The following is a 27,465-nucleotide window of genomic DNA, read 5'->3' on the forward strand; positions in this document are numbered from 1 at the left end:
GATATGTTTTCCATGTTTTTTTTGTAAGATAGGTTTTTGTACCTTCTGTTTGAGTAAGTTACATGTACTTGTATTATGACTGTCATTTGTTTTTTGTGTTGTGTGTACAGTTTATGTTCTGTAGACCTGTAAGTTTTTGAGATGCTGATCCAAGCCTAAAAGATGTTGTATATACTTTTCTTTTGTTTGAAATTTGCCAGAGAGAGATTCAAAAGATTGAAGAGTAATTGTAATATGTATTTGTCGTTTACAAATCTTCTTGAATTATGTTAAAACAAAATGACTTTGTCACATCGATTCTTGTTTCAATGTTATTTCAATTAAAAAGTATGCAAAGTATGTTAAATGTAATTATTGCAGAAAAATAAAAAATAAATAATAAAAATAAAAACTTATTTGATCATGACAGAAAAAATACAATTCCTGTCAAAGTACATATGGGAGCTGTAAATTTTAGGATGGAATAGGCGATAAATGAGATATCGAATGACTGATAGTTCGATAACTTATTTTAGTTTTGCGTATTTAAAAACAACACAATCAAATGACAATGGGAGCATTGTTTTAAGACAATGTATGATGTTATTAATCATAAAGAAATGATAATTGTTTGTGCATTATATTGATGGATATTGATACTAGCGGTGGTCTTCTATTGATCTTTTCGGACCAGATCTTTCTGTAAAAGGTTATAATTGTCACATTTAACTGCTGATAAACCCCGTTGATCGGAGGAAGGGCGACATCTCGTCGATGGAATGATATTATCTATCGATTTTGTTTGATTTTATTGGTAAATTGTATGTCAATTATGACACATGACTCACTGGTTCTTTGTTTGTAGTGTTTAACTTTCATTCTCACACACAAGAAAGTTTTTGCAGAGAGAGCTTCATGAAGCACACGGAGTTCAACATCTCGTGACTGGACTTAACGGATAAGGAAAACTAATATTACAAAACTGAAATATTCGTCAATAGATTTAACGTTTAAGTATGTGTGCGAACTAGCCGATTCTTAAAAAACATTCTCTCAAGATGTGTTTTGTGTCAAATATTATGTGACAACTAATCTACCGATGAAGGAATATTTCTATTTCAGAAACTTGGACTTTTTATAAAAACTTGATAAATCGATCGATAACCTTCCGAATGGTACCGATTTAAATTTAAAATGAGGCCGCATATCTAAAATTGTTCAGGCTTAATTTGTATATATGTATTATAACTACCAGTAACCAGAGACATATATATATATATATATACATATAGTACAACTCGTCTTAAACATCAACCCAACAATGTTAGATCTGTAAATTTGCTTTCGCAATTTCAGACGTACTTATATATATATAGTATATATGTCTCTGCAGTAACATATATAATACATATTGTAGTATATGTCTCTTTAAACAAAATTATATGTTTTATAAACAGAGTGAATTATGACTCGTGCAATTCCAGAAGTTTCAAAGCGATACTCGAAGGAAACGATCGTTTTATGCGAATGAACCATCATAACTTACTGAGAAACAAGATTTTGATGGATAAAGAAATTTACGCAGTACACCAAACAGAGCTCGAGAAGAGATCAATAACCGATTATGTAGAACCGACTTTTTTAATTTTTTTTCATTAAAACGAAATTATTAAAATACATGTATAATAAATGATATTACCAATATGCCAAAACCAATCCCAAAGCAGCTATATTTGTCATATCATAGCTTGACCACTAAAGCTATGGAAATATTTGTCAATATATTCTGCACCTTTCAAATATAGTAGCAAATTAAAAGCAAATATATCTATTTACCATACATTTCTAGCTGTCTGAAATATCTTTCTTTATCATTTCTTTGCATATGTATTCAAAGTTACATATGCCCAATATATTTACACATACATTTCTAGCTGTCTGAAAAATCTTTCTTTATCATTTCTTTGCATATGTATTTAAAGTTACATATGCCCAATATATTTACACATGTCATTATTATCATTTGACCACATTTCTCAGTTAAACAAATTGTCTGCAAATCCATGTATTTACCATACATTTCGAAATATGTTCAAAGGCTTTTGATATATTCTGATTTGACATACATTTCAGCCGACAATAAAGACTAACAAAATTATTCCTTTACAATACATTTGACAGGTCTCTGTAGATTAAAGGAAATGATGCTTTACACCCCCCCCCCTATAAAGTTCTCGTTTTGAATTGGTTTACATACCAGGAAAATGTAGATGCACCTAACACTTTATAACCCATATAAAATCATTTGAATGATGATGCTTTGCTACCTAGACAAAGAAACACATTTGCGGATAAATTTACATCATAGAAAAATACATGACAAAGGTTTCCATTTGCAGAGGTATACAAATACATCAGTTTGCAAAAGTTTTGCGACGGTCATAAATATATATAAATTCTTAACTGCAAAATGGTTTGATTAGGTGTTAATATATTTTATAAACCGCGGTCTCTCATAACCGCCCATAGGAGAGTATAGCACAAGAAATATTAATATTTACAACATGTAAAGACAAGATAAACTGAATGCAGCGGTTTATAAATATATGTAAATGTCGGTCTCTGAATACATTTACATAACATTTGCATACCTCTTCAAATCCGGGATTTCGTGTAGTGTTGAAACGGAAATATTTCACAGCCTTTTCGAGTACGACTTTCGATTATTATCACTGTTTCATTTCCGTTGATCAATCGAACGCAGACTAGGTCGCAGAAATAGTAAGAATAGTTAAACTATCTGATTTATTCTTCCCAGCTACTTAATATTTGCTAGATGATATGAATTGTAATAGCATATAATTAAGTACTTGGATGAGAAATCAGAAATTACTTCTGACAATGTTGACCATGAATCCATCGTGAATGCGAAAAGACAAGTTCAACTATGAATTCCTGTATGATGTATCTTCTTTACGGTAATAATCTTACTCTTTGTTTAATCGAATAATTAAAACCTTTTACTAAAAGTGTTATGAACTGTCATTTTCTGTATTGGTCCTGTTATAAATTCATGGTTTAATAGCTGTATTTGGATCAAGACTGTTCTTGAATGGACTTGATTGAAGTTGCTTTATAGTTGGTTAATAAAAGTATCAATATATGGACTTTTTCATATTGGCCCTGTAAAATGCCCTTGGTATTAAGAATGGCCTCGGACAGTTGTAATGGCCCTCGGCGTTGCCTCAGGGCCATTACAACCATCCTTGGCCATAATTAATACCGCGGGCATGTTACAGGGCCAATATGAAAAAATCCATTTTGTACTTCACCATGATAACGCTTTATATATACCAAATATCCAAGATATTAAGTTGAAAGAAGTTATGTGTTGAAAAACAGGATGAACAGTGATCCCTTTATATGGTTCTTTGATGTTGGTTGCTGGTTACTAAATTAAATAGAATACAAAAAGGTATTATACTCATTACAACCTAATTTTATTAACTTTATTTAAAAAACCTTAACTGGGCTTAATACAGACAAACTGGGCATTAATACAGGGCCATTACAGAAAAACAGGGCCATGACAGAAAAAACAGGGCCATTACAGAAATAACAGGACCATTACAGAAAAACAGGGCCATTACAGAAAAAAATATTTTTAATACACAGTCACTTTTGGCAATAATGTACTTAGTTGGTTAATAAATATAAATAATGTGGTTTGTTGATGCATTTTATCATTTATAATCAGAGCAAAATCAATATTTTGCATGACACATGACAAAAGTATGTATCTTCTTAAAAATATTTTCTTTCAATTTTAGCCATAGAGAAGAAAATGCTCTCCCTTTTAGAGGAAGTCAAGTGTCGGGTGTCCCATTACACCAAACTATTGAATCTAGTAATTAAAAAGACAGAACAAAATGAGAGAGATAGTGCCAACAATGCAGACCTACCAGAAGGTGTAGCATTGCCAATTTGGTCAACTGAGCAGATGCATGTTGTTGAGCAAAGGCTGGGGAACGAAACTACTGTAATAAAATTGGAGAGTCTGAATTTATATTAGTTGCGTGATATGAAAAAGAAGATGTGGTTTCGAGACAACTATCCACAAGAAACCAAATAAATGTCTGTTTTATAAGACATTTTCAGTGTAATTTTCTTTGATCCAGAAATGTAAAAAATAATTATTATACAAGTAAAGGCAACAGTAGTATACCGCTGTTCAAAACTCATAAATCCATGGACAAAAAACAAAATCGAGGTAACAAACTAAAAGCGAGGGAAACGCATTAAATATAAGAGGAGAACAACGACACAAAACTAAAATGTAACACACACAGAAACGGACCCCAAGCATCAGACAAAATCCCACGAGAATAACAAATATAACATCAAAACCAAATACATGAATTTGGGATAGACAAGTACCGTGACACGTCTTATCGCAATGTGATATTACACTAAAAAATAAGAGAAAACAAACGACGCAACTTTAAAATGTAACACACACAGAAACGAACAATAATATAACAATGGCAATATTCCTGACTTGGTACAGGACATTTTTAAAGGAAATAATGGTGGGTTGAACCTGGTTTTGTGGCATGCGAAACCTCGCACTTTAATGGCAATGTTAAATATAACATTGAAATGACAACATAATATTACAGGACTACAATACAAATAAATAGGAGAACGTATTAGACAAAGAAACACATGATTAATGGATAACAAAAAGCATCAGGTTTAAAATTCAATACGCCAAAAACGCGCCTCGTCCACACAAGACTCACCAGTGACGCCCAGATATAAAAGATCGAAAGTGAAAAAAAGTGCAAAGTTGTACAGCACTGAAGATCAAAAGTTAAAAAAGGGTGTGTCAAATACTTTTTTTCTTTTACAGGTTTTAAATGTTTTATCATTTATTATGTTTTTTAATATAAATGCAAATATATTACTTTAGTCAAAATAATGAATGTAGCATAATAATACATTGAATGTAATAGCACTATAAGGGACGACATCAAAAGATCAATGTAGGATAACAAACTTAAATCAAATAGTTTGGGGTGGGGGGTTAAACTGCTGCAAGTTTTGTTTATCCGACATTGATTTTTTAAATATATCCATATAATATTGGTCCAATCAATTTTTCCCAATTTAAGTTAAAGAAAGGGGTGGGGGGAGGGTTCAGTGAAAAAACTATGTGAATTAAGTTTGTTGTCCTTCATTGAACTTTGGATGTCGTTCCTAAGTCGATTTCCAAATGGTTCATTGATTTTGATGTATCATCAACCATTTCTAAAAATATATAACTCGTTTTTAGATTTCATTTTGATTTTTTAACTTATTCATGTCCATAATATTAATTGAAATGTGACTGAAGCACAGTGTCCTATGGTCATGTATTCTTGTTTACATTTTTTTTTGTATTGTAGATGCTGTTAGAAAGAATAGGATAACTGCAACAGCAAGTGACAAAGACATCGGAATTGTGATACGAGACTAATATTTCTTTCGTATACATGACGATTGATGAATATAACTGCAACATGGGTCTTTGCATAGAGTTCGAAATCAGTTTATTTGTCTTCAATTCAATATTGTAAGTTGACTTTGGCTTAGGGATATGTCACAGAAATATGGCAACTGTCACCAAGAGTTAATCATGTTAATATTACATAAAATACTTAATATTTGAAATATATAGGAATTAATTATTGATGTTATACAGATGACTGAAACATTGGTACAACATAATAAACATGACCTTCAGCTTGACAGAAAGTTGGCAATATGTTGAATCCATGCATGGTAGGTTTATGTTGGCAGTACGCAAGTTTTGTGACATTTAGGTTGGCATAATGTCGGCAATACGTTGGATTCTTGACATGTAGGTTTGAATAGTGTTGGTAATTGTTGGTAATACGTTGGATTCTTGACATTAAGGTTGGCAATATGTAGGTTATGTTGGGTAAAAGTTGTTGGCCCAACATATAGCCAACTGTTGGCAATGACGTTGGCCCGATGAGCAAAAAGTTGTTGGGCCAACAATGGCTTACAATATTTGGCCAACAAAGATGCCAATGTTTGATGCTATCTGGGATGTAGACCTTTGTGTATTTCAGATATTTAGCCTCTGACATTGAATTTTGACACAACATCATCGAGTTTTGTTGTATTCACTGTTTCGTCAAAATTCAGCTCAATGTATGAATCATATGAATATGAGGCAATGGCTACTTTGAAATTGTTTGGGGTTATCTCCCATTTGTTAATAGTGGATAGAATAAAGTTTTTAGTGGCATTGATTTTTTCCTGGTCAAAACTGCTGGAGCTGTCGATGACAAATACTACATCAGCTGGATAAGGCTTGCACAAATCTTCAAAAAAAAAGTCATGGCTGAAAAGTGTTATTTAGAAAAACATATAATGAATGCAAATGTAGATGTATTACAAATGATCATAAGAAAAGTATTATTTACAAGACATTTCAAACGTTCCTATTAGTCAAAAGGACATTTTGTAGGTATGGGCATTTCTTGTCTAGCTTAAATTGTGTATCGTTAGCGAAAACCAGATAGCACAGAGCTTCGCGCGTACTCCGTTAGCTCCACCATCACAAACAGCCTCGATAATGACGAAAGCGCTGAAAGTCAGATTTACTTTATACACATTGCGATTACCAGTCCAAAAATTAAGGAATATTTATTTTATCAACATATGATTCACATAAAGTGGTAGTGGTTCATTACATTTGCATGCATGTAATTTACAGATACCAGCGGTATATTTTAACAATTAAACGAGTCTTGCCTTGGTAAAAGGCGAAGTTTAATTGTAATTTTATGAGTTGTGTAAACTGAAGGGATTAAATGAGATTGTGCTGCGAATGTGTGAACTTCAGTCTTCAAAGTAAAGTTTTCTCAATATGGCAAACAACGAAATACATATATACATATGACCCACAATAACTACATATTGGTCTCCCTTGACTAGGGATGGAGGGTGTGGCATTTAATCCCTTCAGTGTTTACACAACTCATAAAATTACAATTAAACTTCGCCTTTTACCAAGGCAAGACTCGTTTAATTGTTAAATTTTATTTCGTTGTAACACTTCCGGGACCAAATGAGACTTTAAAGCCATAATGATAAAACTGAATACTAAGATAAGAAATATATAATGTCTTACCTTATGATTAATTCTTCAACACATTAAAGCTGAAATAATTTTCATCTTTTTCAATCTTTCTATTATAAAATTTTGCAAATGTTATTGCATCTCTTGAAACAGGCTGATGTGGTTTCACGTAACTTAAAAGTAACGGTTCATGTTTCCCTCTAAACAATTTGGTACGACATACATATTCTTTATACACAGTATATACACAAAGTCTCCTATCTGGAGGGTAAGCCTTTATATTTACAGTTGGCTCCTTATAACCAGGTCGGCTTTGTTTAACAAGTTCATTCAAAACAAAAATAAATTCTCCCTTCACTTTATGTACATGATTAACACTCATTAAATGAATTGATTGAGCTCGAGCTGCATTTGTCAAAGCTATTAACATCGTAAGTTTTAATGTTAAATCTTTCAATTTTAAATATTTCACTAGTGATAGGCTACGCAACAATTGAAGTACTTTACTGACGTCCCATGTAGATTCATATCTAGGTCTGGGTGGACGAAGATTAAAAATTCCTTTCATGTATCTTATCACCATTGAATGACGTCCAACTGGAATACTGTCAATAGAAGTCCTAAAGACGAAAGAGCTCCTCGAGCTAGACTTAAACTACTATAACCTAAATTACCTTCCTTAAATAAAGTTGTAAAGAATTCAAGCACTGTTCCTACAGAAATTTGAAAGCAATTAATTTGTTTTTTGTTACAATATTTGAACCATTTCCTGAATACACTTGGTACTGTTTCTTTGTACTTGATTTCCAAGACGACATGAGTATGTGGGTTGTTTCTTTAGAAAATCCTCGTTCGCTGAAGCTACTCCTGACACTGGACATGCAATTAGTTTCATTTTCTTGTGTAAAGGATGAACAGATTGTGGATCGTGAGGAAGATTCATAATCTTCTTGTTCTTTGGAAGAACGATTGGATTGCATTGTCTGTTAACAACTGCATTAGTCTCGGAAACCAAGTTTGTGTCTGCCAAAATGGAGCTATTACTACTCCTCTTGCACCGTCCTCTCTGATTTTGAAAATGCACCGGCTCAATAAACTGAAAGGAGGAAACAAATAGACAAACTGAAAATATGACCAATTTATACTAAATGCATCAATAAATGCAAATAATGGATCTGGCTTCCAAGAGCAGTAATTTTCTAATTGGAAGTTTAATCTAGATGCAAACAAATCAATGTCTGGCCTTTGCCACAAAGTACATAATTGGTCAAAAACAGACCTTTCCAATTTCCATTCTAATTTGTCATCAAATTCTCTAGATTTTTTGTCTGCTAGATTTTCTTTGCCTGCTATATGAGTGCATGTCAACCAGATGTCATTATCTTTACAAAACAACCAAATCTGTCCTGAAATTGTATTGCAATCTATGGACTTTGTGCCGCCCATATTTGATATGTAGGCCACTGCCGTAGTATTGTCTGTAAGAACCTTTACATGCTTATTTATGATCAGATGAAGAAAGGATTTTAATGTAAAATATATAGCTAATATTTCTAAATAATTTATGTGATTTTTTTATTCTTCATCTGTCCATCTACCTCCAATTTCATTATCACTTAATATGCCACCCCATCCTTATAATGAGGCATCTGTCTGAATCACAATTTGTGGACTGCCATGGCTTATATGTCTTAATTCAGTAGACACATTAGCAACCCACCATTCTAAATCTCCTTTCATCTGATTAGAAATAAGCATGCTTTGTTCAAAATCTCCTTTTGAGTTTTTTAAAGCTATATTTTTTTCCTTTTCAAGGTTACGATAAAACAATTTACCGAATTCAACTGCAGAAAAAGTCCAATGACTTTTGCTACATCTCTAATTTTAGCTAAGTTTCTCTGCAGTTACCATTTACATTCTTTTACTAGGGTTTTGTTTTTTGTCTTCAGTAAGAGTTATAATCATATTTTCTGAATCAATAATGTTACCCAAGAATATCATTTGTTTTGATGGTTGAAAAACAAATTTGTCTTCATGTATCATGTGTATGACAAATCCTAATTTTGACATTAATTCAATTGTGTCATTTACATTTTTATTGCATTCTTCTATAGTCTCTCCTAATAAAAGACTATCGTTTATGTAACCAACATTCACATGACCTTAAACTCTAAGACTAGAGTAATCAGGTTTTAATAATTTAGTAAATATTCTAGGTGCGGAGGAAATCCCATTAGGTAAGCATGTGTTTTGAAAAAGTTTTCCGTTCCAATAAAACCGTAAAAACTTTTGGTGTTCCTCTGCAATTGGAACACTATAATAAGCATGTCTCAAATCAATAGAAGCCATATATGATTTGCTAGTTACAAGTTTAATGGCACTTTCAAAAGTGTCCATTTTAAAATGATGATACTCAATGTATTCATTTAACTTCTTAAGATTCAAAATCATTCTATATTCTCCATTTTTTTTTGGCCTTAAAAATATAGGCGATAAAAACTGGTCTTTCATTGACTGAACTTCTTTGATAACATAAATTGCCAGTAACTTTTGAATTTCATTTGAAACAATATCACTTTCTTTTGAGTTAAAGACATATTTTACATTAAAAATGTCTTGCTTAGGTTCAACATTATCTATGAACTCTACATGACAATGGCTTACTATATCTAAAATAAATTTGTCAGAGGTAATTTTTTTCCCATTCATTGGAAAACTTTTTCAATACACCAGCTTTAAAACAATGAATTACTTCATTTGATGTATCTAATACTTCTGTGGATTTCCTCCTCTCTAGAAATTTTTTGGAATAGGGCCGGAACCTCGACCTCTTCCTCCTCGGAAGCCACCTCTTCCTCCACGGTAGCCACCTTTGCTTAATGTACCTCTGTGGCCTCCTCTACAACCTCTGAAGAAGCCTCCGCCTCTACCTCTGCCATTACAAAACTTCAACTTGTTTCCCACTTTGGAACAATCTTCAATGTCCTTTGCAACTTTGGAGACATCATCTCCAAAAAGGTTGTTTGTGTAAGGAACAGAGTGTGAGCAAAGAGGCACATATTCTACCATCATTTCGGGCTTTAAAAAATCCCTTCTAGTCATATTCAATTGGCGGTTTGCATGCCCTAACAAAGCCAATACATCATTAAATTTGTCAATGTATTCTCCACTACTAGAGTTACCATTTTTGTTTTCGTCATGAGCCATTTTGTTGACAGTTTTTGTTAGAATTGTTGCTGCTTTTACAATAGTTCTTTGAAGAAATTGTATTTTTTTATCAGCAGATTGTGCTCCTGGTGAAATTACATTCCACATGAGCTGGTTTATTCTTACTATGGACAAACCTTCACAATTTTCAGGTCTGGCATTGTTTTCATCTTTAGTTAAATCAAAGTATTGTTCCTCATTCATACCGTTCCTGAACAACTCATTGACATTATTTGCCAAGACCTCATCAATTTTGACATCACAAATTTCTTGAACCTTACATCTCTTGACATAGATGAAAACCTATTATCATCTTTGTTCTGCTTCTTAGCAGGTGGTTCATTTTCATTGTCTACATTTTCCCCATCATCATGGGGATTTTCTTCACCTTCATCATAATTATCATCATAATTATTAACCTCGTCATATTCTTCAATGTCTTGTACACGGTCTTTTGAAGACCTTATATCGTCAGGCTGTCTTTTCTGACCTTCTTGGATTGATACCAACATTGACATGATTGCATCATGATTGTCTACTTTTGCAGAGGTAGAAGGGCCAGGGTTTTGAGTTTCAGTATTACTAGTAACCTTCGCTGGTTTCTTATCCTTTACACTTGAATTTGAAGTGTTAGCTCCGCCACTCGCGGAAGCTTTCGACTTTGTCGACTCGTGTTTCCTTTTACCAGCCGCGCTGGAAACGGAATTAATCTTTTCAAACAGAAGTTCATCTTTGTCCGTATTACTAATGTCTTCATGCGAATACTTTCTTTTTGAGGCGGTCCCCTTTTCTATCATTTTCTCCGCCATGTGATTTCTTTATAATAACCGGTTTACCGCAAAGTGCCGAAAACAGGTATAAGTCGTAAATTTTTCCCGAATTACATCCGGTGATTACTAATTTTTTTTAAAATTTTATATCAAATTTTATTAATGATAAAATGAAAACCAACTACGTTGATTTAATTTAATCTGAAGTTAGGACAATTCAAACTACCTCCGAACTGCCCAAGAGCTATCAGCACACTGAAGTTCACACATGCGCAGCACAATCTCATTTGATCCCGGAAGTGTTACAACAAAATAAAATTACATTTGTACATAAAATGAATCCTTAGCTACATTGTAATTACACATTACCACATGCGTTCTATCAGGTTCGCGTTACTGTGAGGTATAAAATAAATGCTTCAACCCTGTACCCAATACCTGCTTTGATTAAATTTTTATAATTAAAACTTTTCAAAAATTCTAGGTTCTCAAAAACTATGATTTTTCACTTTGCCATTGATGATTTTGATCATACTTGAAATACTTATTATCAATTAAGTTTGTGTTTGAATATATACCAAATATGTAACTGGTACAAAAATGTTCAATTCCTTAAAATATTTTAATATTTGATTCAATTTCTTAATTTACTTTAGGTGACTTTAAATTTTCTTTTATGCCGAAAATACTCGTCTATTTGGTTGAGCTTATCGCTGTTTTATTTCCAAAACTCCATACTGCAGTCTTGCACATAGTACTGACACAAAATTAATATAAACGAACTAAAATGTATTTTGTGGACATATAATTTGGTATTTGTAAAAAAAATTAAAATATATAATCTAAATCCTAATTTGCAGTTTTATGACAGATAACAGTGCTTAACATTAGGCTAAAGTATACAGATTTGCGAGTGAAAAATCAAATTTGATAACTATTGCAAATAAACGTGTATCAGCTGGAGAAAAAAAAAAGGTGTGTGTCAAAATACTGATAACTCGTACAAATAGCCCTGTACAAATTATAATTTGTACGAAATTACAACTTCTACACAACATATATCTATGTATACAAGAACGTTTTTTAAAGACATTCTTCTTGTTGAATACACATGTAAATGCAAAATGTCATGCATATTCAGCTATGCGAAAAAAACCTATATCCAACCTTTTATTATTTAACAACTGTTTTAACTCTTTCTACTATTTCTCATTCTCTGATCTTCCTGAAACTTTGCGTGAAAAACGACATATGTCGGTTCTTTGTGACATTAAAACCGTTCATTTGACTCGGCGGCTGAATATTAAGCTAGAATAAGAAAAATGTCCAACGACGTTTTTTGTTGACTCAACGACCGAAAGGGAATTTAATAAGTAGATATAGCAAAAAGTGTCTGAAAAAAGTAAGATAATAATAACAACTATCAAAAGTACAAATATTGCGCGAGTTCAAAAAAGTAGATTCTATAAAGTCTTCTCTTTACAGTTGGTTTTCAAGCGGTAGTTATTTTGTCCAAGTTGATATAACATTTGTCAAAGCAATTAATGTGATTTTTTTACCTGATATTTCAGTGAGTAATTTATAATTTATCAAAACAAAAGTTAGATACACGGAAGTACAAAATGTCTAGATTCTTTTTCAGAAGCGCATTTAGTGGGAAGGGGTCAGGGGGCCCGGGCCTCCCTTTTCTGAGAACAAATTGTTTGATTATATAGGGAATCACTGAAGCATGACCGGAGCGCCCCCCCTCTTAGGCAGTCAGTGGGTCCCCACTTATGAAAATCTCTGGATCCGCCACTGTTTTTTCATTAACTACATGTTTGGGTCTTAAAGCAATAAAATGCTACGAAACATTGCAAAACGGTAGTCATTGTGTTCAAACGTCATTGTTAGGTAAGGTATACTACCCTCCTTTCGAAGTAGCCTAGTCCTACAGACATATAGATTGGTTATCTGTCGGACTAGTCAATTCTTAAAGGAGGGTAGTTAACCTAACCTTATGATGACTCACGGTTCAACTAGCAAGCAATCTAACCAAAGATATTACCTTTATCCACACACTTAATGAAATCGGCTGTAATTCAACCCGGGTTTATATAAGCCGTTTTGACGGACGACCAAGGAAATATTACTAAATTTTAAAATGTACATTAGGAGACGTTGGAAAACTTAAGCAAGCAAATAATTTTTAAGCTGGGTTTCAACTGATTGAAGGGTTGTATGTCGACAAATTGTGTGTCAAGAAAAATATAAATTCAAATGAATTAAGAGTAAAATGTGTTTTGATATTTATATATACTTGCAGAGTGTCAGATTCTTTTTAAATTTGAATTAAGATATGGAAAATTAATAATGACAGATGATATATATGTGCAACATGAAATTTTAGCAGCCTGTGTTTAGATTTTTGCATATCTAAACTTTTGTTTTAATTTATTTATGGAAAACTGTAAACTTCCGTCCCATTTTCCTTACTACATTACGTACGACAATATAGCATTTTAAGGTGAAATAAGGGTAAACATTGTTAAATCAATTTCCACAACTTGAGGAAAATATATGGTTAAAAGACATTAAAACAAACTCAGACAGAATCAACCAATAATATGTTAAAAAAAACACGAATGAAACTAACAAATTTTATAAATCGACGTCAATATATTTTGGTGTACCGTTGTGTTTTTGGAACAGCATGCGCAAAGTTTGACGTTAAAAGAGTATAATTTTCGTGGGAACATTATTGATAATAAAGGAAAATTTAAGAGATCTACACTAATATTTGTTTTTTTTTTGCACATAAAAAAGGGGCAAAATTAAATAAAGACTAGAGTACTATTTCAAGCTTGGGGACTAGGGGTAACTGCTAAAAGAAGCCAATCCCTCAAATACTTGTGGTTTTACCTATGTTAATATGTAGAGTTTCAGTCAGTACAAATTTGGCTGGAAGAACGAGTAGTGTGTTCCTGAGAATAAAATTAGAATTTATTGCATAATGCGTATTTGGTCTAAATCTTCATATATGAAGACTGTTAAAAACCAAACGAATATATGCCCTTAAGTTGTGATCCTAGAACTCATATGGTTCGAATATAACCACAAATAAAATACCTGTATGTGTGCCAGTATCATGTCCCACTATGAGTTTATGTTGTCTTGCCGGCCGGTAGTCACCCTTTTTTTCTTAAATTACATTCAATCAATGTCGTTTTTTAAATAATATTCAAAACAGACCCATCTTTTTTGTAATATCCCCCCCCCCCAAAAAAAAACAACAAAAAAAAAAAACCCAGTCAGTCCCCTTCTCCCGAAAATAAAAGGTAAAACAAATTAAAAAACATTTTATTTCAATTCACCATACAAGAATGACTGATGATGAAAATACTATTTAATGCTGATCTATAAAATAATCTGTGGTGATAATTTTCTTCCGGGTTTACAAAGATACTTTTTTTAGACATCAACGCGGTTGTGTTAGAGAGCACCCTTTTTTCTTTGTAAGTTTACATTGCTACGACCAAAGGCACAATTTGAGATTTTCTGGAGTAAAATAAATAGCCATAATATTTAACTAATATTCCGTATACTTTTACATTAAATACTATTGTACCTGTGGTTAGGAACACTCGCAGTTGCAATCTTTAGTTGAACGTAGGGTTATGTAATATTTACGGATTATTTCTGGTTAGTGCAAATACCTTGAGAATTACAGCAACGTCTACAAGAAGACATTTTACGAATTTTCCATATTATAGTTAAATGGGATTAGTAGAGAGTAACTGTTATCCACTTGTTAAACTACCTTATCAAGTGGCTTACTAACCATACTCCCATTTTGCCTTGGAGCAATGGGAAAATAGCCAACGGATAGTAAGCCACTGGATAACATAATAAGCCGTTGGATAAGCTAACCTATGGCTAATTTTAGCCATAGATTTGAGCAACCCAGTCCAGGATTTGGTGGCTCAAAACGTTGGATAGTGTAAGCCAGTGGTTAAACTGCTTATCCACTGGTCAACTTTTAACCAATGGATTATTCCTACTGCTCACAATTTATCTAGCTGATAAAACGTGCTATTCACCGGATAAATTTATCCGGTACTTTTTGACTGGTAGTGTTGTAGACGCAATTGTTCAATTGCATTTATGAGTTTGACTGTCCCTCTGATATCTTTCGTCCCTCTTTTGTATCAATTTTGTATACATATTTTTTTTACTCAGTCAAAAAAGGACCTGTTTCACAAAGATTTCCTGTAAAATGTTCTGAACATTTACATGTAAAGTTTGTCAAACGGTCGATGCATGTTCCTCCGTTGTCACAAACGACACTATCACAAGCACCTACTTCTGAAAAAAACCATTCTGCGTTATCAGCTTCCTAAATCGCATTACAAATCACCAAAACTATTGGTCAGCCATTTGTCTTTCTCATATAGTTGGTAAAATCCTTGCAATAATGGACTGCAATTGGAAAGTATAAACATGTGCATGCTCCCAAGAATTACTACCGTGTAAATCTTGCCGATTTTACATATATATGTTTTGGATCGATAGATGTGTCATATTATCCTTTATAGACGCCTGCAAATGTTTATAAAAAAAATTGTTATTAGCTATCAAAAAATGGAAACAAACCTGTTTGACAGTTGTGATCTGTGAAGCCGTTTGTACAAAGACACGTGTAGTTAGCGCCACCATTCCAAACACACGTACCTTGATTTAGACATGGTTGTGGACTTTGTTCAGACGGATTAGACAATACATCTGAAATGTTATATTTAATAATTATTTATTTAAAAAAACACAATCAATCTAGGAATTTCCTACCCTTGATTCAAGCATGTCCAATACAAAATTCGATACAAACAGTGTTTAACTAGGTAGCAATAATTTGTAGAAATTACGTATTACCATATTTCACGCGCTTCTAACAGTATCATCACCACGTTCACTGTAGTATATCATAATTAGTTATTTAAGGTTCAAGGCTTATAATTTGATATGCCAGGCGCGCGTTTCATCTACACAAGACTCGTCAGTGACGGTCGGATCAATATAGCTAACACACCGGTTTGAATAATTACATGCAGTGAGAAATGCCTGTACCAAGTCAGGAATATATATATAGCACTTGTGTTTCAATGGGTTTGGGGGATTTGAGCTCTAGATGTGCCCCTGATAATGGACTTTCCGTTTTGATTTTGTCTTCAGTACTTTTGTTATTTCAATTTCTTTTATCAAATAATCATTTATTCCAGCTTACATAATTTGTCATACACACAAGTTGAGCTTGAATTTTGTATTTGATTCATTTATTTAAGATACTAACCAGTACAAGTCTTAGATTGTGTGTCCCTGTACACTTGACCAACCAAGTCAGCATAACAAGACAGCATAAATACGTAGCTCTGATTTGTTGCTATTTTATTGAGCTGTATCCTATCAACATTACTTCCTACACCCACTGCGTATACAATACCTCCAAGCTCATGAAGTAAAATTCCGCCATCTTCAAGACTATTAGATCGACCGTCAGTAAAAAACATCAACATTTTCAGTGAGAAGACATGGGCTCCATTTTCGGTTTGAAATGTACTGTTTCTTGCGAAATTCAAAGCCATTTCAAAATTGCCGGTAAATATTGCCATAGTTTATGTTGTCTACATTAGATTTAATACTGGTTTTATCAAAACAGCGATTAAAATGGAAGCCATTTCCTGTCAAATTGGCGAATGCAAATGCACTTAATTTTACAGCGCTATTTGCTATTTCACAATCATCCACAAATTTTTTAATAAATGTTAAATTCTTTTTGAAGTTAATGTCGCCAAAACTTCTTGATTCTTCAATTAAAAATCCTTTATCTGCAGGTTAATTGGAGCACACTGTAAAATAATGTTATGCTGTTATTAACAACCGGTTACTAGTACGGCCATCTATGTAAATTATAAAACTACATAATATTGGGTATGGACTTGAGTCACTGCAAGCAATTGGTTGATACAAGTGTACTGAAACATAAATGATGATTGTTATATCCAAAAAGTTTAAATGAACTTAAAATCATTGCATTAAAGTAATCTCAGTGGATTTGAATGTTTGAGTTTCCCTGTACAACTTGTGTTATTAATATTTAAAACAATATGCCAAAAAGAAACGCATGCACATCCGATGAAAAACTTGCGTACACACTACAACACAATACCAAGTTAAAAAAAACATAAGTATTCGCTGATATATCAGCCAATTAAAATAGTTATCAAAGGTACCAGGATTATAATTTAGTACGTCAGACGCGCGTTTCGTCTACATGAGACTCATCAGTGACGCTCATATCAAAATAGTTATAAAGCCAAACAAATACAAAGTTGAAGAGTATTGAGGATCCAAAATACATGACATAAACGTTATAAAGCTGCAGATTTGATATAAAGTCATTTCCTGTAATAGATCGAAGCGAATGATACTTTGAAAAACGTTTGCTGCACAAAGTATTTTAAACAGACGCAATCAAACTATTAACATTATAAGTAGACTTGATGTTAACGTTGACAATTCTTGAAAATATTACACAGATATAAACTCGCGAGATCACTTAGCAATGACATAGTCGATAGATAGTCAGTAATCTTACAGTAGAGCATTTTTTCTTCGATAGAACTTTTAAATATTAAAAAAAAATCATCTTCCTAATTTAAATGTATTATGTAGGCCAAATATAAATGATGCTGACATATAAATAAAAGATAATTGCATACCTCCTGCTGTCCTTACTCCTGAAAGAATTAATGGTAGAACAAACACTAATTTCATTATTACAACAGTTTACTGATCTTTAAAAAATATATTATATTGCAATAAAATATAGATAAAAACTTCACAAAATAAAACATTTAATAAATCATGTTTAAATTATCACTAAAAAGGTCAAGATGGTTAATACATATATTAGGTCAGTTATTATAAACACAACGGTTACCACACGATTAGCAGGATATAGTAACCATATTTGAAGTACTTGAGACTACCCCCAGTTTTTGAGAGGTTCATGTTGCACATTTTGTTAATGTGTATTGTGTACTATTGTTTGTCTGTTTTTTTGTTCTTTTGAACCATGGCGTTTTTAATTTTGTTTTCCCGACTTACGCCTCTCGTTAAGAGTTGATGTAAAGCCATTTGTTATTTATTTACTAATGAAGTCAGGACTTTTGCCATAGCTGATACTCTACTTGCGTATCGGACCGACTATACTTGTCAGGCTATGTAATGCATATGTCTGCGCCTGTTCCAAGTCACAAGTCTCCAGTTTTGTAAGTAATGCAAGTTTTTTTACCTATATATGTCTTTGAGTTAAGTTTTGACTTTTTCGCTGATATATTAAACGTTTTGTTTGGTGTTTGCAGTTGCGAAATTGGCTCGCTGTGTTGAAGACCCATTGTCGGTATTATGCTGTTTGCTGTCCTGTTGTCGGGTTGTCTTTTTTACACATTACTCATTTCCCTTCCTAATTTAATTTAGATCAAAAGTTATTGTTTATTTAGGAATATGTAATTCGGCGGTAAAAAGTATGGACAATGTCGATTGTTTCGAAGTCTTTTTTCACACTTATAGAGTATAAAAACTCAATATACTTTATAGGTTGACTAATTTAAGGAGTATGGTCACACATGGTCTCCTCTGACTGGAGGAAAAGACCTTGTTAAAGTGGGGTGTTATTTGGTTGAACTGGATGTAAACATTCACAGTCACGTTCGGTGTTCTATATTTGGACTTGGACAGATTCCAACGGTCTCTGCACGTTAGGCACCCATGTAAAAACCGTTTGAAAGGTGAAAAGCCAACAGTTCTGTTCCTATTCACTGATATTCACAATTTCCTGGTCTTTATGACGGACGGTTTCCTATCGCTGCACCCACCACTCGTATTTTATTTGTTCTAGTCTTAAACAGTTTTGAAAAATTGTCACTGAATGTAAAGCATACACTAAGTTATAAAAATCTGAAGTTTACACAGAGAACACGAAACTGTATATTTGCAGTTATAATAAGGATAATTCTTGAAAGAGTCGCGGCTACATATGTGTCAAAAATGTTAATACTTATAATTAAAGCTTAATGATACATATTATTTGAATATTGAAAGAGTCTAACTAAACTTTTTCTACACTCTAAATTATCTGTATTGGACAATGACATATATATCATTTGTATATAGCGTTCCGAATAATAGATTGGGCTTCTTTGTTATATATTTGTTTGTTTTCATAGTGATTGATTTAAGATTATAAAACAATGTTGACTGCTGTATCCTAATTTTTTACATTTTTACCTATTATGTCTGCTTGTTTTGTTTAAAGATCCTTGTCAATATAATGGATTTTATGCGACTGTCATACAAGTGAGAGGTTAACTAGCTAAAAACAAGGGGTTTATTTTAGCATTTTCTACTTAAGAAGAAAATGTCTGTTCCAATTCAGGAATATGACAATTGTTATCCATTTGTTTGAAATGTCTTACCATTTAATTTTGCCATTTGATTAGGGACTTACCGTTTTGAATTTTCCTTTGTGTTCAGTATCTTTGTGATTTTAAATTTTGCAGAATGCATTAAAATAAAATGCATGCTTGAATGCATGCGTTGTCGTGCTATGCATATTTTAGTTATTCAAAGTATCGACATACAGCAAGACAATGACATAAAGACCTGAGAACTGAACGTTACAACTCCTCAATGTAAGGCTTATGAACAGATTGTGTTTTTATGTTATAGTAGAAATAAACGTTGTTATATGATCACAATAATTATGTTATAGTTATTCGAATTAAAATTGTAATAACTGTAATCAGTATAACTGTAATATCACATTATTTATAATATCTACTCCCATACCCCCCTTTTTTCCTTAAAAAAGAGAAGACAAACACAACAAATTTAGCATTTACAATGTAAGGATAAGGAGATGTGGTAGACTGTCAACCTTCCGCTTTGTCCCAGGTTGAGGTTTTTTGAAGATAGAAAAAATATGTTTTTTTAGTAAATAAAGGAAGCAGTAGAGTACATCTGTTCGAAAGAATTCTGTTATATAAGTTGAGATTGTATACACTAATTCCATGAGACAAACTGACACATTATAGTACATAAGACACGACATAGAAAACAAATGAACCCAATCACAAACTGGGATGATCGCAGGTGCTCTGGAAGATAAGCAGATCCTGCTCTTTATGGGGGCCATAAATGATCGTCTCAAATTGTGGGCCAAAGTACAAATGTAGATCATGTAAATTTACAACTGAAAAAGCATGTAATGATGGTTAATTGAATGCGCATAAACACATATGTACCTTTTTAATTTATTTCGTTTGAGTTGCCTCCATAGTCCATTTGGGAAAGAAAACTGTCTCGGTAGTTATTGTATAAATACCTTGTACGGCAACTCATCTTCAATTTTTCTGATATTGTCTTTAGAATTGATTTTAATTTTGTATTGCATTTTGTTATATGTCTCTAATTGATAGTTGGTTTTAGTAAAACTTCACCTAGGATTAAGCACTAATTGCAGAACCTAACTATCTTAGTTACTGTTTATATGTTCTCGTTCTCATTGCATTGTCATTGCATGTAAACAACCAACGATCAATCAATAAATCTTTCAAAATTATTTATATTGATCTCAGATTGAAGACATTGATACATATTTAGCACACAACTCTTTTGCAATCATACATCATCTTATTTTAATTTTTATTGTTCATCAAATATATCTGTGAACCTTAAAATATTTAGTTTTATGGGCATATGTGTACTAATCAAATAATACTTTCAACAATTCGACATTCAAATCAATATTGTCAAGTGTTTATTCACGCTCATAAAGTAGTGTAAATGTCTTTATCTTAGTAACAAAGTACTATCAGCCAATCATATTTAACTTCCTGTATTCAAAAGTTGTACCTGGCGTGATAATACAATTTATGTAACAGATTAAAGCAGGTAAGTTGATGTTTATTTAACCTTTTTCAGATTGATGTTTCGAATCGCACTGGTAGTTTTTTGTAGGCGAAAATCGTGTCTGGTGTACACTTGTTTTATCTAAATTATAAATGATGATTTTTTTTTTTACAAAAAACTGTTGAAAAGAAATAGTGCAACACAGAATTGATCAATCTTAAAAAGACGATGCAATCAACCTAAGCTAGATTGGAAAGAAGCCGATAACCAGACAAGTTTAAAACCCAATGATAAACCCGAGGTCAACTATAAAAAAAGATAACTTTATGTCAAATTCTAAATCAACCTGAACTTATACAACATGGACAATATAGAATAAATTATGGAAAGTTCTTAATAGAAGTGTTTAAACATATGTTATAACAAACTAGCTCAATATTGTACTCACTGATTACTTTTTTATTTTGTACATCAGGTAAAAGTGTCACAGAAACTTTACAATTAAAAAAAGTTAGACAGATAAATCGTTTTCATGCAATTTATTGGCCTCTTAAAATCATTTAACCTCATACTGTTTTTTCTGTATTCAGTTAAATTTTAGAAATAGGGAAAACAATCTGAACTCGTCTTATATTGCTTCGCTTTTTTATAGTTTGTCGACAGTTTCTTAACTTCCCGAACCTTTTGCAAAATTTATGATGTCTGAAAAATAATAATCACAAACTTAACCAAACACTGATTCATACACAAGCATATTGATTTATCATGTTGTTTATCCTTTTATTCATAACAAATGTCTGAATAATTAAGGCCTGATGTTGTTTTAACATTATATTAGTTTATCTCTTGAAGACGTATATTTACCTGTATATTAACTGTGAAATCATACTCATCAGATTCATTTTGGTATTTCCATTTAATTGTTCCTTCAATTCTTCTAAAAATATATATATATTCAATATTTTGAATAGCTATATACGATCTTTTCTTGTGCTTAAAGATTTTCATTTGTCAAAAAGTAAACAAATGCTCACAAGGTCCTTAAAGCAAAAACTTATCTCTGTTGACGGGTTGTAATATAGTAGGTAGACATCTTAGACGAATCGGTCACCGAGGCCAGCTGTAACCATTTGGGGCCCACTTCAGAGTGTTCAAAATTAAACTGGTGTTGTTAACATAAAACAAAATAACGATTCACAAAAAAAAAAATATAACTCAATAAATAAAATGTGACAATATCTGCTTTTAATGGTATCAAATTTGTTAAAACCCATCCATTAAAGAGCGCAATACATTGTTTCATAATCTCAAATTAAAAAAAAACAACATTTATACCGCACTGGAAACAAAAATAAGGTGACGACACTATGTCAGTGTATAGGTGCATTGAGAAGGACGTTGGCCTGTTCGTTTTTAAAGCAACCATGTCAACACAGACCGGAGTATAAGGTACCCAAATGAATTGAAAGTTTTAAGACATATTTCAACGTTTAAAGAAATTCGGGTATATTAATAAGTAAACAAACCACCAGTACGTCATTTACATGTGGATTTATAGATCCTGACAGTTTTAAAAGTTCTACCATTTAACAATTTTTATTAGTTCAGCTTTATAAGAGTTTTAATATTTACGACAGTTCTTCAACATACTAGTTTCATGAGAGATCTATTTATGGTTGATAATGACAACAGTAGTATACCGGTGTTCAAAAGTCCCTAATTGATTAAGAGAAAACAAATCTGGATTTCAAACCAAAACTATGGGAAACAACAATTATAAATTGAAAACAAAGAAACAACAGAAACACCGAAGTGCGACAAAGCCAAACCAACACACATAGAAAGGAACTATTTGATTAGACTTGCCATTTTCCTGACTTGGTACAGAACATTTTAAGAAAAAAAATGGTGGGTCGAACTTGGTTCATAGGCTAGCCAAACTTCCCGCTTTATGACAGTTAAAAATGTCGCTGATATGACTACTACGTACTATAATAAAAGGTGTTAGAACTATTTTCAGATTGAAATGTCGAATTACATGCTGTAGACTGTATCATCATTTATACCATTTTAGTTATTCTACATTTACAGCATTATCATTTTTATTGCAGTTTTGGGTTGTTTATCTTGTGTGAACTGCTTCAGATGGATACGCGTCTCATTTTATTTGCTCTGAGTTTTTTACAAGCTGTTTTGACAACTACAGGTATATTTTGACATATTTTATTTAAATGTGTATGTACCTTCACCTGTGTCAATTATTTTATAAATAGATAAAGTAGATACCAAAGAAATACTAAAACCATGAATGGGAGTAAATTTTGTCGGGTTGGTGTCTCTTTGACATATGACATATTCCACATTGCCATTCTCAATTTTAACAAAACTGGCTACCACACTCAGTCAAAACAAAAAGAAAAAAAACGTATGTCTGATGGTGCACGAACAACAGACTTCGTTAGAAATGAGAAACGACAATCGTAATACTTGGTTTCATTATTGTTTTACAAACTTGCCGTAAATACAAAAAAACATGTATTCTTTGCAAATATGAAATGTCGTTGAATCGTATTGATGTACTTGGCTTCATAATGATGACAGTGGTGTTTGCTTATGCATTTGCATATCAAAATATTCCTCATAATAATTTAGCATGTGTTTAAGTTATTACATGTTTATCGTTTGAGTTGGTAAATAAATGAAATGAATAAATCATGAAACAAAGAATATTTATTAATTGAAAAAAAAAACAATTTGATCTTTTTATATTGTAGTGACTGACGGTAACTGGAGTCCTTGGTCAAATGTGACAGCCTGTTCAACAACATGCGCAGATGGATACATTATCAGAAATCGAACTTGTGATAATCCTCCTCCTTCAAACGGTGGAACAAATTGTTCTGGTCTGTCTACTGATAAAGTATTGTGTAACGAAGGTAACTGCTCCAGTATCGATGGTAACTGGGGACCATGGGGAAATTCAAGTACTTGTTCGAAAACCTGTGGGGATGGTGAAATGGTCCGAGATTGATCATGCGACAACCCGGTACCCGAAAATGGAGGTTTGGATTGTAATGGATCAAGCTATGATATCAATACTTGCAACGAAGGAGCATGTCCAGTAATCAATGGCAGTTGGGGAGAATGGACAAATTACAGCGACTGCACAGTCAGTTGTGAAGGAGGCATTCAGACAAGGTTAAGGTTATGTGATAGTCCTTCTCCAGAAAATGGTGGAGTAGATTGTAACGGATCTGCATCACAAAATCAACCTTGTAACATGGAGGATTGTCCAGGTAGAGCAATTGTCGTATTATCAACGTTACTCATTGTATATTCAATTTCATTACCATACATATTACCTATCACATTTACTCATTTTTTTCATACAAGTCATACAAACAAATATTTGATCGGTACCAATGGCTGTACCCATAAAAAGTATATCCGTGTAAGATGAAGAACTGGATCTTCCATCAATGTATTGGATACCTAAACTACATAGAGAAATTTATGTATTACTGAAAAATTATTACACCAGGGTTTTCGATATCACAAACTAGTCAAAACATTTACTAAATTTTATCATCGGTATAAAGACATCATTCGTAAATATAGCTCAACATGCAGACTTCTAATACGTTCAGGTATTTCACATCCAATTGTTTATGGAAATATTCTTTATAAAGCACAAAGGTGTCAGTATTCACCTCAGCAACTTACAAAACCTTTGAATAGACTTATTAAGAAGGGATATAATTACGATACTGTTATCAAGTCATTAAAGATTGCATATTTTGGCGTTAATATTGAGTCACTGATAAGGTCTTTGCATCGGAACTAAACACATTTATTCTAAAAACAGTTGTTGGCATGACACGGGTTATGTTCTTCTGATATATGTTATGATGGTATGATACTAAACCCCTAACGGGAAGGATTGTGCCTGATGTTCATATGATGAAATCATAATCTTTCAGTCAGTTTAATTGAAGTCTGGAGCTGGCATGTCAGTTAACTGCTAGTAGTCTGTTGTTATTTATGTATTATTGTCATTTTGTTTATTTTCTTTGGTTACATCTTCTGACATCAGACTCGGACTTCTCTTGAACTGAATTTTAATGTGCGTATTGTTATGCGTTTACTTTTCTACATTGGTTAGAGGTATAGGGGGAGGGTTGAGATCTCACAAACATGTTTAACCCCGCCGCATTTTTGCGCCTGTCCCAAGTCAGGAGCCTCTGGCCTTTGTTAGTCTTGTATTATTTTAATTTTAGTTTCTTTTGTACAATTTGGAAATTAATATGGCGTTCATTATCACTGGACTAGTATATATTTGTTTATGGGCCAGCTGAAGGACGCCTCCGGGTGCGGAAATTTCTCGCTACATTGAAGACCTGTTGGTGACCCTCTGCTGTTGTTTTTTATTTGGTCGGGTTGTTGTCTCTTTGACACATTCCCCATTTCCATTCTCAATTCTTTTTAAATTTCTAAATTATTAACATCTTTTTTATCAGCAATCAAAGACGGGCTTCAAAGTTATTGTGAAACTGACTATTCTAAAGGTGGCGTGAATCAGATGTGGATACTTAAAAATTCCAAAGATCTTTTAGAATACATACAATCTTACTCTCTTTCATCTTGTAACAGTATTAAAACATTTGACTTTTCTACTCTTTACACAAGTATTCCACATTCCAAACTAAAAGGCAAATTGAAAGAGTTGGTATTACTATGCTTCATAAAAAAGAATGGCCAACGTAGATACAAGTATCTTGTCTTAGGGAGGGATAAATCCTACTTTGTAAAGAATCTGATTAAAACAAAAAATTCTCTGCAACTTATATTATCAAGATGCTTGATTTCTTGATTGACAACATATTTGTTACGTTCGGAGGACGTGTTTTTCAACAGACTGTCGGCATTCCAATGGGAACAAACTGTGCCTTCTACTTGCCGACTTGTTTCTTTATTATTATGAGGCTGACTTCATGCAGGAACTTCTTAGGAAAAAAGATAAGAAGTTAGCAATATCCTTTAACTCTACTTTCCGCTATATAGATGATGTTCTTTCACTAAACAATTCAAAATTTGATGACTATGTGGAACGCATCTATTCCATCGAACTAGAGATAAAAAGGATACTACAGATACAGTTAAGTCGGCTTCATATCTTGACTTACATCTAGAAATTGACAATGAGGATCGGTTGAAAACAAAACTTTACGACAAAAGAGATGATTTCAGCTTTCCAATTGTGAACTTTCCATTTCTAAGTAGCAACATTCCAGCAGCACCTGCATACGGGGTATACATCTCCCAATTGATACGATATTCCCTTGCTTGCATTTCCTATCATGATTTTCTTGATAGAGGGTTGCTGCTCACAAGGAAGCTATTAAACCAACAGTTCCAAATGGTGAAGTTGAAATCATCCCTTCGTAAATTTTACGGACGCCATCACGAGTTGGTTGACCGTTATGGAATAACCGTTTCACAAATGATATCGGATATGTTCCTTACATCGTAACTACAATTCCTTTCCCTTTCATGAATGTGACCTACCGAATTAGACTATTTACCGGATTAAAATTTTGTAATCACATAAGCAACTCGAGGGGTGCCACATGTGGAGCAGGATCTGCTTACCCTTCCGGAGCACCTGAGATCACCCCTAGTTTTTGGTGGGGTTCGTGTTGTTTATTCTTTAGTTTTCTATGTTGTGTCATGTTTACTATTGTTTTTCTGTTTGTCTTTTTCATGTTTAGCCATGACGTTGTCAGTTTGTTTTAGATTTATGAGTTTGACTGTCCCTTTGGTATCTTTCGTCCCTCTTTTTGTAAACTCGTCGAAACACCTCAGCACACTATTAGTAAAGGTTATCTTATTAATATTCTTATAAAAATTATTGTTACTTTGACACTAACATCGATTTTAACAACAAAAAAAAAGACATTATTAAATTTGTTACATTTCCGAATTGATATTATGATGTATGAATACTGATCCACATTAATTAAGTCTTTCCACTTTTCTGTGGAAAGACTTATTGTTTTTGTTCTGATTATTATTATTATTAAGTCTTTCCACTTTTCTGTGGAAAGACTTATTGTTTTTCTTCTGATTATTAAGTCTTTCCACTTTTCTGTGGAAAGACTTATTGTTTTTGTTCTGATTATTAAGTCTTTCCACTTTTCTGTGGAAAGACTTATTGTATTTCTTCTGATTATTATTTTTTTTTTCCGCCAAATTTTGTTCTTGCGATAAATGTTTGTTTCGCAATATGTCGCTTAGATATTTCTCATATGGTATCGTATAGTTTATGCGCTTTTAAATTTTACCCTGCTAAGCCGAACCATTTTCTTTGTAAGAGTTATCTCCCTATTCACTGTTTATCATCTGTGTGCA

The sequence above is a fragment of the Mytilus galloprovincialis genome, chromosome 11 (genome assembly GCF_965363235.1).
Source record: "Mytilus galloprovincialis chromosome 11, xbMytGall1.hap1.1, whole genome shotgun sequence".
Lineage (NCBI taxonomy): Eukaryota > Metazoa > Mollusca > Bivalvia > Mytilida > Mytilidae > Mytilus > Mytilus galloprovincialis.